General features: G+C 39.2%; 1 protein-coding gene across 7 annotated transcripts in view; it reads right to left on the bottom strand.

Annotated features, from left to right (window-relative positions):
- ADD3 (adducin 3) overlaps nucleotides 1-12,030 on the bottom strand; it is a 99,681-nt gene that overhangs the window by 57,329 nt on the left and 30,322 nt on the right. For all 7 annotated transcript variants that reach the window (XM_082054099.1, XM_082054100.1, XM_082054102.1 and 4 more), the window contains exon 2: nucleotides 8,503-8,549. The gene's annotated coding sequence lies outside the window, so the exon portion shown is untranslated. The remainder of the gene's footprint in view (nucleotides 1-8,502; nucleotides 8,550-12,030) is intronic.

Genomic DNA, 12,030 nt, shown 5'->3' with positions numbered 1-12,030 from the left:
AACACATGATTTAGCTTTCATCTGCACCTTATCTTCTCTGAGCAGTTCTTTTACACTTCAGTCATCTACCAGCTCCTCAGTCTGTCTGGCACGACATCCATTTCTGATGCACTTGAAATGATTTAATTTAAATGATTTATTGTAGGCTCTCATATCCTTAGCAAATTGTTTCTCAGAATATCTTTTGGCCAGACTTATTATACTTTAAAATTTAATTTGCAATAGCTGGGGTTTTTTTCCTTTCTATTTTCTTTGGACACAACTTCAACTTTTGAAAGATGTCTCCATGTTTCTAAGAGGTTCCTGAACTCCGCTATAAAACCCTCCTTGCCCCTGAAAAAATAAAAAGTAGCGACAAAGAAAAAAAAAAAAAAAAGGAAGTTTTAGATAGGTGGTATACATTTAATCCGACTTTGAATTCAGTCTTTGAAGAGTCACTTTGCTACCTGCAAACTTCCTTATAACAAGCATTCTCACTTTTACGACTAGCAAAGACAGAAGGCTGACATGGGGACTACAGCATTCAGCTCCCTGGCTCAGGTGTTACCAGTGAACTTCCAGTTCAACTCCACAAACATAACCATAGTTCAAACTTCTACTTACTGGAGTCAGGTAAGAACCAGCTTTGCTATCCCAGGCCCCATATCCAATGCACTGCAAACAACACTGATGCTTTCTTAAGCCACTTCCTTCCACAAATGTGAGACTGGTATCAACAGGCTTCCTCCTCTGAAAACATTCATCAGGTCACCTCCACAGGAACAGGCTGGTGCTCCAAACATCAAGGCAATTTGTTAAATGTATTATTAACCAGGACTGGAACTCCTGCGAGTTACAGTGTTTCACAATGTATTTTCTTTAAGAAATACATAGTCAAAGACTGCAAACAGAATGTAAACAAAGGAGTTCGTTTTGTCCTTGTTAAATCATTACATTTGCGGGCTTGACTGCTTTAGTTTATTAGAAGAATTAACTCTATCTTAAGTTACAGCCTATGCCAAGTATAAATTCTCTATTGCCATCCTTACAATTAAAGACAGTTAGCTGGAGTTGGAAGGGACCTCTGGAGGTCATCTAGTCCAACCCACCTGCTAAAACAAGTTCACCAGAGCAGATTGCACAGGAATGTGTCCAGGTGGGTCTTGAATGTCTCCAGAGAAGGAGACTCCAAAATCTCTCTGGGCAGCCTGTTCCAGTGCTCTGGAACCCTCAAAGTAGAGAAGTTTTTCCTCATATTAAGGTGGAACCTCCTGTGCTTCAGTCTGTGCCTGCTGCCCCTCATCCTGTTGTTGGGCACCACTGAAAGGAGTCTGGTCCCACAGATCTGATTCAGCGATCATCACTTACTGATTTGTGTAGCTGCACTGCTGTTAATCAGAAACACAGATAAATTTAACTTAAAATTAAGAGAACTAGCTATAGGTTGCTCCAAATACTTATATAGACAAACTTCAAACTGAACCTTTGACATGAAACTCTACATATCTCTCTCTACATTGAGTTGTGGACACCAGGCAACAGCAGGAACTGTTGACCACTGAAAACAGTTCCCAAACGCAGACAGAGCATAAAGAAATCAGACTCACGCTTACACTACATTTGTGATTTTCTTTTACCCCCATTCCCCCTCGACTAAGACTCTCCTCAGCCTAAAGAGGCCACAACACAAATCCCACTTCCTAGTGGTCCATGCTGACAACTGCCAGGGATTGTAGCGTTGGAAAGGCTCGGTTAACAGCTAAAGCCCTTTAGAAAGAACAGAATTAAGTAAGCCTCAGCTGCAAATAACTGAACTGACACTGTTTTAACCTGATATGCCAAGGTACACAACTAAGCCAAACCTTAAAACTAGTTCCCCATTTAACGGATTCTTTTCTATGAAGAGTCACTCACTGTTCATTAGCAGACACAAAACCCTCATGTTATTACAACAGAACCATTAAAAGTAAATTCAGCTTCAGCAAACGGGAAACAAAAAGCTGTATGTTTATTAAACTGACTTTCTAAATATCAACACTTGCTAAGCAGGTCATCATTACTGCATACAGTTCAATGAATGAAGGTGAAAAAAAATCCTAAAAACACAGGCTGTTGTTGAAATTATTAAATCAGTATTGAGTGGAAGAGAGTTTTGAGGCTTACAACTACTTTGGAAAAAGTTCATTTTCTAAACACTTATTCTCCATTCACTCCACCCAGCTTACGAATAAAGCCAAACCAGACCAGGCTGGATAAAAACCCAACAACCTCCACTGTAAAGTCACAGTGATGAGCCAATACATATCCAGCTACAATTTTCATGCTCACAAATATTCAGCATTTTTAAATCATCAAGCAACGACTTACTCCTAAGCTAAGGAGCAATTAAAAAATTAAGTACAACGTGGTAAAGATAACGTGGCATATTTAAACCCATTTTGTTAATAGTTATAACTCTAGGAAAATAGAATTATTTTTGCCTTTTGGAAACAATATTTAATTTTAAGCTAGATCTGTTCTCTTAGAATTATAAGCTTATTGATTTAAAATAACACCACTCAGCAATTTTGAATCAGCATTCTCGGCTTTAATTACAGCATCTCATAGAGCTGAAAAAGTCTGATCGCCATGTCAGAAGCTACTGAATAATTGTATCAACTCTTTTTCCAGATCTGTCCTTCATTAATTTAAAATTACCAGAGTTTGATAACACAATCTGTACTACTGACATTCTGTGACTTGTAACAGCCTGCTCGTGTCAACTGGAAAAGGATGAGTTTCTTTGTCTGGTGAGCTCCAAAGCTCCAGTGCTTCTCTCCCATGCTTGGCAGCACCCACTCCCTACAAATCCTCTGGAGGTGCCCACCAAGCTCCTCTGACCCCTGCTGCCATCAAAGACTTCCCATGAACACTGTCCTCTTCCTCATCCTGCCTCACACGGACCTGCTTTATCATACGGGCTGAGGAATTTGACAGGGAGTGTGATACAGAAACTTATCTGCTGCCAGCAAACTGCTTCCAGGATAGGGGCATTGGAAAGGGAAACGGGCGAAGAGCGATTCAACACTCTCCAACACATTCCAGGCACTTGTTGGGGGGGAGGGGGTGGGAAAAAGAGAAAGGCAGCACCAACAATTCAGGATTTTAACATAATGAAAATAATGCCTTTAAAAGATATGCTGGCTGGGAAAGCTCGAATGTCTTTTTCCTGAATCCACAACAGAAGGAATATCTACAGAAATTCTGCACAAGCCCAAGGCTCAGCAGCGTGCCTGAGGAAACAGGATCTTTGCTTCAAGTGCCCCATTCACATTTTAAAAGGCTGCACAAATTGCAATAATCTTTCCTTACTACCATGGATCATAGAGGTAGCAGCAATTCTGAAAGTATCCTAGGGTGATGTTTTCCTGTTTTACTTTAAAAGCTTCCTCATCCTCAACTGCTAAGCTCTCCTCCTCCAGCTTTCCATCACGGTGAGAGAAGCAGTGCAAGTGCTCGAGCTTAGTCCAGTCATGCCAGAGAAACAATGGTTTGCGCTCTTTTGAGACATGACAATTATCAGCTGGTGCTACGGATACAGAGAACTAGGTTCTATTTTGTATATGCAAACTGTTGAAAATTATGGTGGTTTTGAAATAATAATTAAAACCAAAACACAAGGAACAATGAAAAAACACTTTCACATGTGTAATAAAGCAACAGGAGCTACACAAAGCAAGTGCTTTTTCAGGAGAAAGGCAACAACTGCAGAAACACTGAACAGGATCTCCTTTTATCTTTTTTTATGCATATTCTCTTTGATTATTTTAGCTTGCACAATATATATCCCACACTGTATTTTATTTGTTTATGAGTATCTGGGCAGAGCTCCAATGCTTTGATGCAACTGGTCACAGCGAAGAGCACCGCTGTCACCTCCAGCACTCAGAGGGGTTGAGACCAGCCAAGCAGAAAGGAACCAAGTTCAAGAAAGTTTCTTCACCTCAACAGGGAGGAAAAACTCCAACAAGTGAAGGACTTCAGAAAAAAGCAATCATCTTAGTGATGAATGTAGTTATCTTACTCCAATCTTAATGAGAAAAATGCAGCATGCAGATACAGCATAAACAAACGTTACTGTCTGCAGCTACAAATATTTATTGAGAAGATTAAGTCAAAGATTCAGATTTTTCTGCATTGAAACTTCTTACGCTAGGAACAAAAAAAAAAGCTTAAAACTGATTCACTGCAGAGAATGAGGTATCAGATTACATGGTTTTATGAAACGTGCATGAGCCCAACTGTGTGTTTAATTTTATTTCTGTTACCAGACTGCAAGACCAATTTTTTTTTTTTTTTTTTTTTTTTTTTTTTTTTTTACCATTATTGACTGGAAACAGGCATTTAAGGCAGAAATACACTCGTATCACATATTCTGCTTCATCATTCATAAAGATAGGATTATTTAGAGTCACTGACATTTGAAGAGCCCCACCTGCACAACTTCAATGTCCCCAATTAAAAAACTGACCAAAAGTTCTACCTGACCATGGGGCTCTGAGAAGACAATAAAGTCACGTTCCACAGGAGGATCCCAGGCCTCTAAGATCCTGAAGTATGATCAGGGCTGGTAACTGATGGAAGACAGAGAATATAAGCTTCCCATGTTTACATAAAATGCCATATATCCAGGAATAAACACTTACTAAACAGTTTCTGTCACTCAAGCCTGGGAAGCGGCGTGCCTAAACTGATCTCAAGCGTTCAACATTCACCCCAGTTCCTCCTGAACTAGAAGGGTGAGGGCCAGTTGAACAAGAGAGACCTATACTTGGTGTTGGTAAAATGGACAGATGTGTTGAAAGAAGCATTGGAGGGAAAAAAAAAAAAAAAAAAAAGGCAGCACTCAAGTACATGCTTAAAATAGTCCCACAAGCAACATCCAGCCTCTGTCCAGGCTTAGAAAATCCAGGGGCCCAAAAGCACCGAAACCAGCCTGGTTAGAAACGTGACCTTCAGCAGGGCTGCTGCGGTCATCCTGCAAAACAGATACGGTCACACATCCTGTTTGTGCACCCAAGAGAACAAGACATTAGGGTCTGATGCTTTAATTAGGGTAGAGACAAAAATTTTGGTTAACTTCACATTGGTAATAGGCAACAATACTTTGGTAAGTGTCCTGCTCTGCCCTATCTTGACATCTTCCCCAGCACTATGTGTAAGGGGATTTTACAAGTCTAATTTTTACAACAAATTGAGTAATGCTAACCAGGACATAGAAAAGTGTTTCGTATCATAGAAAGGAGTTAGCCACTGCTCTCAAAAAACATTAAAAAAAAAAAAAATCAACTTTATGAAGTCACTGAACCCGAAACTATAATTTTGTGAGATGGTTTCAGAAAATGGCTCCAACAGGCCCTTGAACATTTTAACAATTCAAGGTCTGAGCCCTCCTCACACAAGCCACATGGGACAGCAGAAAGTGAAGCTTGCCAGCTGAGAGCCAAGTCTATTATATTTACCTAGGTTAAATGGTTGGGTAATGCTTCCATACTCTGTATTTCAGGGAAGGGTTGGGTTTTTTTATTTAGAAAAATCAACCCAGGTGATAAATTTGAACACAGATTTTGATTAATCTTCCATCTTACTGTATTTTTGTCCCATTTGCTTTTAGCCTGTTCCTCAGACAGAGCAGGAAATAAGGAGGCAGTTGTTTTACTGTGTTCTCCTGTCCTTATAATGCGATGCACCAGATTGGAGTTATTGAATAAACTCATAAGCCCCCAGGTTACATTCTTCTTCATCTGCAATCTTGCCTTTCAAGTCAGCTCTACTCTTATTAAAAGGACCAGAGGCTGTTTTCAGGCATACCCCATCTTTGAAGACGAAGCCCCAGCTACATTTTATGGAAAAGACCTCTCAGTTCATACCTCTGCCAAACTGCATAGCAGGTTTAAACAATTACACAAGACAGTGGATTTCGATTCCAGGCTCCTCTTACTCAGTCTCAGGTTTTAAAATAATATTTTGCTTTCTGCTAAGGCACTCCTGAAATAAATGTTCCAAAGAGTGATGATCCAAAGGCATTAAAGAAAAAAGTTACAGCTTAAACAGCATGACAGGGATTATGAATAAAGAATCTCTTTCCATATGGAAAAAGTTTTTAAAATTTGACATTGCTTTTCAGTATGCATTAATCAGAAAGACGGTAGTGAATTCTGACTGCGTCAGAGAGGAGAGAATCAAAACTGTTGGGACATATTACAGAAAAGAACAATTGCAAAGAAGGAAGGACAATCCTATAGCTTCTTTTAAAACCTAACGATTAGCAGTGTTTTCTTAAATGGCTGGGAAAGTCTGCAGTTTGGAGTCAGCCACATGTTACTTATCAATGCTTCAAATGCAGGGTGAGTAAGAAAGGCCATGTCTGGTTCCTTTTGCAATGGGGAAAAAAAAAACCCTCTTTTGAAGTCTTTCTGAGGGACTGATGGGGGAGAAAGTGTCAGGAAAAGGATCTGACAGGTTTTGCACAGTGAGGGGCAAAAAACCGTCTGGAGTAAAATCTCTTGTCTAAATTGAGCAAAGAGATAGAAACCTCTCCTTCAGCACTGGAGACGCCAGATAAAAAGTCTGAGGCTCCCTTGTATCTTTTTTTCCAGCCACACATTAATTCCTTTTTATGCTTTTTGCCAGGTTCTCATGTTACCAGGAGCCTGCAGGAGAGGCCAGTCCAGCACCGAAGGGAACGCAGCCACGCTGAGGCTCCATGTACAGCAGCCTCCCAAGCTCCCAGCAAAACAACTTGTATTTTAAACACCCCAAGAACCACAGAGATTTCAATTTAAAGGTGGAAGTGATCACCTGAATGAACTTAAAGCAAAAGTCGAAGGATCAAGAAATTACTCTGTTTCTTGATATGAAAGGCATTATAGATGAAGATGTCACTGCCAATATTGCTGGTTTGCTCCGGGACAGGATTTCTCTCCTCTATTTTCAATTCCGTGCAAATAAATAACCTGAGAAATTCTACATTGCCCACAGTGTAAGTGTAAATACCCACCAGCAGGTCAAGAATTAGACACGTTTCATTTTTCCCAGCACTGTAAGTTGCTCTGCCCTTTCTTTTAAATTCCCACGGTCTTGAAGACACCAATCAAAAAGAAAACACACATTTTTCTCCTCAGCCACAAAGATAAATTCTTGATATAACCAATCTCTAAAAGCTGCATTAAAAGTAGAAATTTGAGATTAATTCTATATAAATTATACTTCTATCTGTATCAAACTGCTTTTGCATGTTAAAAACAGCTAAAAATATGCAAACTCAGCATTAACTCAACAGGGCAGAAAACTCTAGAGTTCACTACATCATCACTCACAAGTAACAATTTCATGTTGTTTTACTGGAAGAAGGCAGCTCGTCACTGTTCAATTTGAAGTAGACAAAAGCGTGCAGTAAGCTTTTATTAATAAAAGCCATTGTCTTTGCACTTTGACAAAGTGTTTTGACTCCTTCCTCGCTTCTGCCTCATGGTGTTGCATTTGCAAGGTATGTGTGGCATTTCATGGGTAATATTTCACAGCAAATAAAAGAGAAAAAACTTTCTCCAGCTGAAAAAAAAAAACCCACAAAGAATCCTATCCAGGTGTTAGCAACGGGATTATTTTAATATAGTCCTTTTAGTTACATAAAAGGCATGAAAACACAAGTTGTAACACACTGTCTTAATCAAGGACTGGGGAGGTGTGGAAAACACTGGTAGAAAAAAACACCCTTCAGATAAGAGGTTAGGCATTAAAATCCCTAGAAGACTGCACTGCAAGAATGTTTGCTACTTATTATCATCAAAATGAAAACCATAACACAGTATGTGCTAGCTATACCACAGTAACTCTGGCAAGACATAATAGTCAGAAGTTTCTGTAAAAGGTATGAAAAAAATAAACCAACCCCAAAACAAAAAACAGTTCCTCACTTGTAAAACAAAGGCTACTGTTCAGTTTCTGCTGTCTTCATACTCATCCTTTTGCATCTTTAGAAACTGTACACGTAAGGGTTAAATAACCTACTGAAGTCTAGTAATTACTGTGATGAATGTCAAAGCTGCAAGCAACACATTCACTCATCTTTGATGATACTTCTCATCAGCCGGTCCCTGTACCCCCTTGTACAAACAGGTAATAAGCACCTCACTGTGGCTGGAACTTGCAGGAAACCTCGATATCCTCACACATAAGAAGTTCCATTACACAGAGTCAATATTATGCAGTATTGTTCAGACTCTTGCACATACACCCAAGCCAAGGTACACTTTCAGCCACAAAAGTATTTCGCACAACATTAATGAGATTAAAGCTGTGTGGGTGTTTATTTCTTTGTTTTTGTTTGGTTTTCTTTTGTTTGTTTTTGTCTGTGCTTTTTAATAAAACCACTTTAAAGTGATGGTTTGCTGATTCAATTCCCCTCCTCCCTCTTAAAATCATTACACTAGACGATGAGCAAGAATACGGCCAAGAATTCAGACAGTAAAATGTTCTGAGTACCTTGATTTCTTTTCCACAGCTCTCCTTGCTTTAGTAATGTTGTGGACCTGTAAAACAGAAGAAAAAGATTACTGACTCCTGGTAGGCTTTTCAATATTACTGGAATATGCTTGAAACTTAAGAAAGGAGTTACACAACATTTAGTTTCTTAAACTCTTTCAGAATGTTTTATTGAATTGCATTTTACTTTGTTATCATATAATGCATTTTTCATATTAGAAGATATCAAAAGAAAGTCTTACGTGATAACATCTAGTTGGGAATCTCACCATTTTGCCTCATGCACGCTGGATTACAAATCAGACAGTGAAATCCAGCCTACCTGCTGCATTTTTAAAGTAGAGCATAGCAGCCACAGCGCATGATTCCTCTGCTAACCCAGCAGAAACTGAAGTGGGGAGCAGCCGCTGTGCTGCCGAGCGGGTGGGAAGCAGGGAAAGGAACACAATCTGGCTCTTTGAAGGTTGACAACTGGTGGTGGGCAAAGTTCATCAGGAAATAACTGCCTTGCTCTGACCCCTTCCCACCACTGAGCAGCTACGGCTTCTCCTTTTGCCTTCAACTTGTAACATGAAAGTAAAATGAGTAAATAAAATAGCAATTGTTTGCTTCCATCGTCTTTCGTCTTCTCCATCTTTGAGTTTTCTAGAGTTAAGCCTGACAAATCTATTTTCATCATCTTCCCTTTTCCCTCAGCTGCTCCTCCAAGGAAAAACAGTTATTTCCTGGGGGATGAGGGCCAGACCCCTTGATTTCATACATGCGTACAAAACATATGCTACATTTTCTTTTTTAAGATCTATACATTGCAAATTAGACATTTTATGCATTGTGAAAACACTGAGCTCAACCCACCATCAGGCACAGGCAGCACTTCTCACCAACCTGTTAAGCCCTTTTTATTCATCAGGTTGCAGCAGCCTCTTTCAATCATCACCAGCTTTTCCTTGTTATTCTTTCATGACTTTAGCATAGTACCCTCAATCATTACTGCTTAGGTCTTCTGAGTATATTGCACTACTAATACTTCACAATTTATGTGTTTTAGCAGGCTGGCTATCCCCTATCCCCATCATCACTAAAGGCTGGATTATTCAGTATTCTCAGTGAATTTCAGCTGTAAGGAATTGACTTCCAAAACAACAACATGCACAGGATGAAGGCAAATAGAATCATACAAAATTAATGCAAGACATCATTGTCACAAGACACTCTGAAGCAAAAAAATCCCAAAACTTCCAAAAGAATCACAGTTAAAATAACATTATTGCATGTGTGCTGAAATCGTCTGTTTTCCCTGAATTACTTTTTTAACAGAATGTCAGTTCTCACTCACTTGAGAAAAAGCGTCGCCATAAATATGGTACTGTTTTCAGCAAGTTTGCACTTAGGAATGAACAATGTACTTACACTCAGTACTAATAGAGGTAAACAGCCACAAAACGATTTCATCTACATTTAGACCTGACAAGAATACAGATTTAGGGGACGGAATCAGCTCTAGCCAGGTGCTCTGTGTGGAGTTTGGGCATATTTGCTTATTTTGCTGTCCTGCCAACTGCTCCCTGGAGCAGCACATGAAGCCATGGCAGCGACCAGGGAAGAGTGTTGGCATCAAAGCACCATGTCAGAGCAGGAACCCTCCACAGCATCAGGAATTTAAACACTTTAACGTGACTGTTTATTCTTGGCATGAGTACGGTTTATTTTTCATCTACTTCACACTGCTAGAGATAAGGGAATGCTATTTCTATGCAAGTTCCCGATACGTTATTTTAAGCACAGCCATCACTCACACGAAGACATCCCATCTTGCAGGCTAGCAGCTCCTGTTTCCAGAGGGCATCAGCAGAACACTCCCAGACAGGAAAATTTATTCTTCTTCCCAATTTCAAAAAAACTCTCATTATTAAAAAACAAAACCAAGAAACCCTTGACAACTGTGACACTACTATGACATTTGGTGCCATGACCTAATTCATTCTGCTTAATCCATCGGGGTCTTTTCATCCCACTCTACCCACTCCTCGACTAAGGGCCAGAAACTCTTTTGATGTAGGCACCAGTCAGTCATCGTCTTCACTGCAATTAGCACTGTTTAGGATGTGTTCTCAGCTCCTATTAATTCACTAAATGTCTCTATAGCCAAAATAAAGTTATACATCCAGTAACAAAGGATGCAGATCATATCAAGAACGGGAAAAAGAAAATCTGAAAAGGAATAACAGTGATACAGTAAGGAACCAACTCAAAGGCAGCCCTCAGATCATGGAAAATAACTGAAATACATTATTCGAGGAATACAGATATGACAGCATTAAGATAAATATTGAACGTGAGCATCTTCAAAAAAATTTTGAATACTCTGAATTAATGTGTATATCAGAAATCAGACATAATACACAAATCCTAATAGGATATTGAAAATGCATGTATGAATTAAATGTTAAATGAAGGCTTCAGCCTGTAGGACAAAAGTATTTGTGTGTCAGAGATACCATCGCTCTTCTTGAGAATTACAGAGCTATCTTCTCCCCTGCTCAGAGAAGCAACGTTTTAGAGCTGCATCCAGATCCTGTGAGTAATCACAATGACAGATAGTCAAGGAACTGATGGGGTATCCCAAAGAAACACCCGTTGGAATGAAAACAATCTTCTTCAACTACTTATATTATAATGGCTGCTCAGTATGCATTAGGAAAATACACTTCTGGTTTGAATCCAAACCTTGAGTATGGAAAGCAAAGCCCTAGTAAATATTTAAGAGAATTTTGAGTTCCAAACTAAAGAGCTGGCAACTAATTTCTTTTTTTAACAAACAAAACCATCAAAAGATTGTGCAACTCTAAGAGCCCTTAAGGAAACAATTGGGAATTTTTCATAACATGGTATTTCCTTATACCACTGACCACAGGAATGCAAACAGTTCCACCAAACAGAGATTTCTTCATTGGAAACAACTGACAATCTAACCATGTTTCCATCTTTTCCACTCTTAGCGCTCAGCATACAAAATAGATGATATAATAGGATACAGAAGCATCATACCAGGGCCACAAGATACATTTACTAAAACACAGCACCTGAGAGGCTTTACAAAAATATATTTCCTAAGGGTTAAAGAGAACTTGTGCTTAATTATCAGGCATTTTTGTCTAATGAAAATTTATTTTTCTACTGCAATTTCTACTTATTTGTTAGATTTCCCCAAAATACTGTTAGCATCCCTATCAACCAGGAACAGACTCCTATCCCCAACCATAACTTTTATGGTTTATCAGTAACAAGACTCAATCCTGCAGCATTCCCTGTCAGTAAAACAGGTGATACTAACAAGGAGCACTGGTATGAAAACACTGGTTGTTACTCAACTTGCCAAGTGGAACTAGAAACAATACTACTGGTAGTACACCTCTTGTGCCTTATACAATATCTGCCAAGTTGGGGAGGAAATCTTTTCATTAGACTAACTTCTCTGTTTGGGATTATTTGAGCAATGTCAACTGACACTATGAATCCCCCTAAAGG

The sequence above is a fragment of the Streptopelia decaocto genome, assembly GCF_964273445.1.
Source record: "Streptopelia decaocto genome assembly, chromosome: 5".
NCBI lineage: Eukaryota > Metazoa > Chordata > Aves > Columbiformes > Columbidae > Streptopelia > Streptopelia decaocto.
Note: the sequence above shows the minus strand (reverse complement) of the source record. Positions and strands in the feature narration are given on the sequence as shown.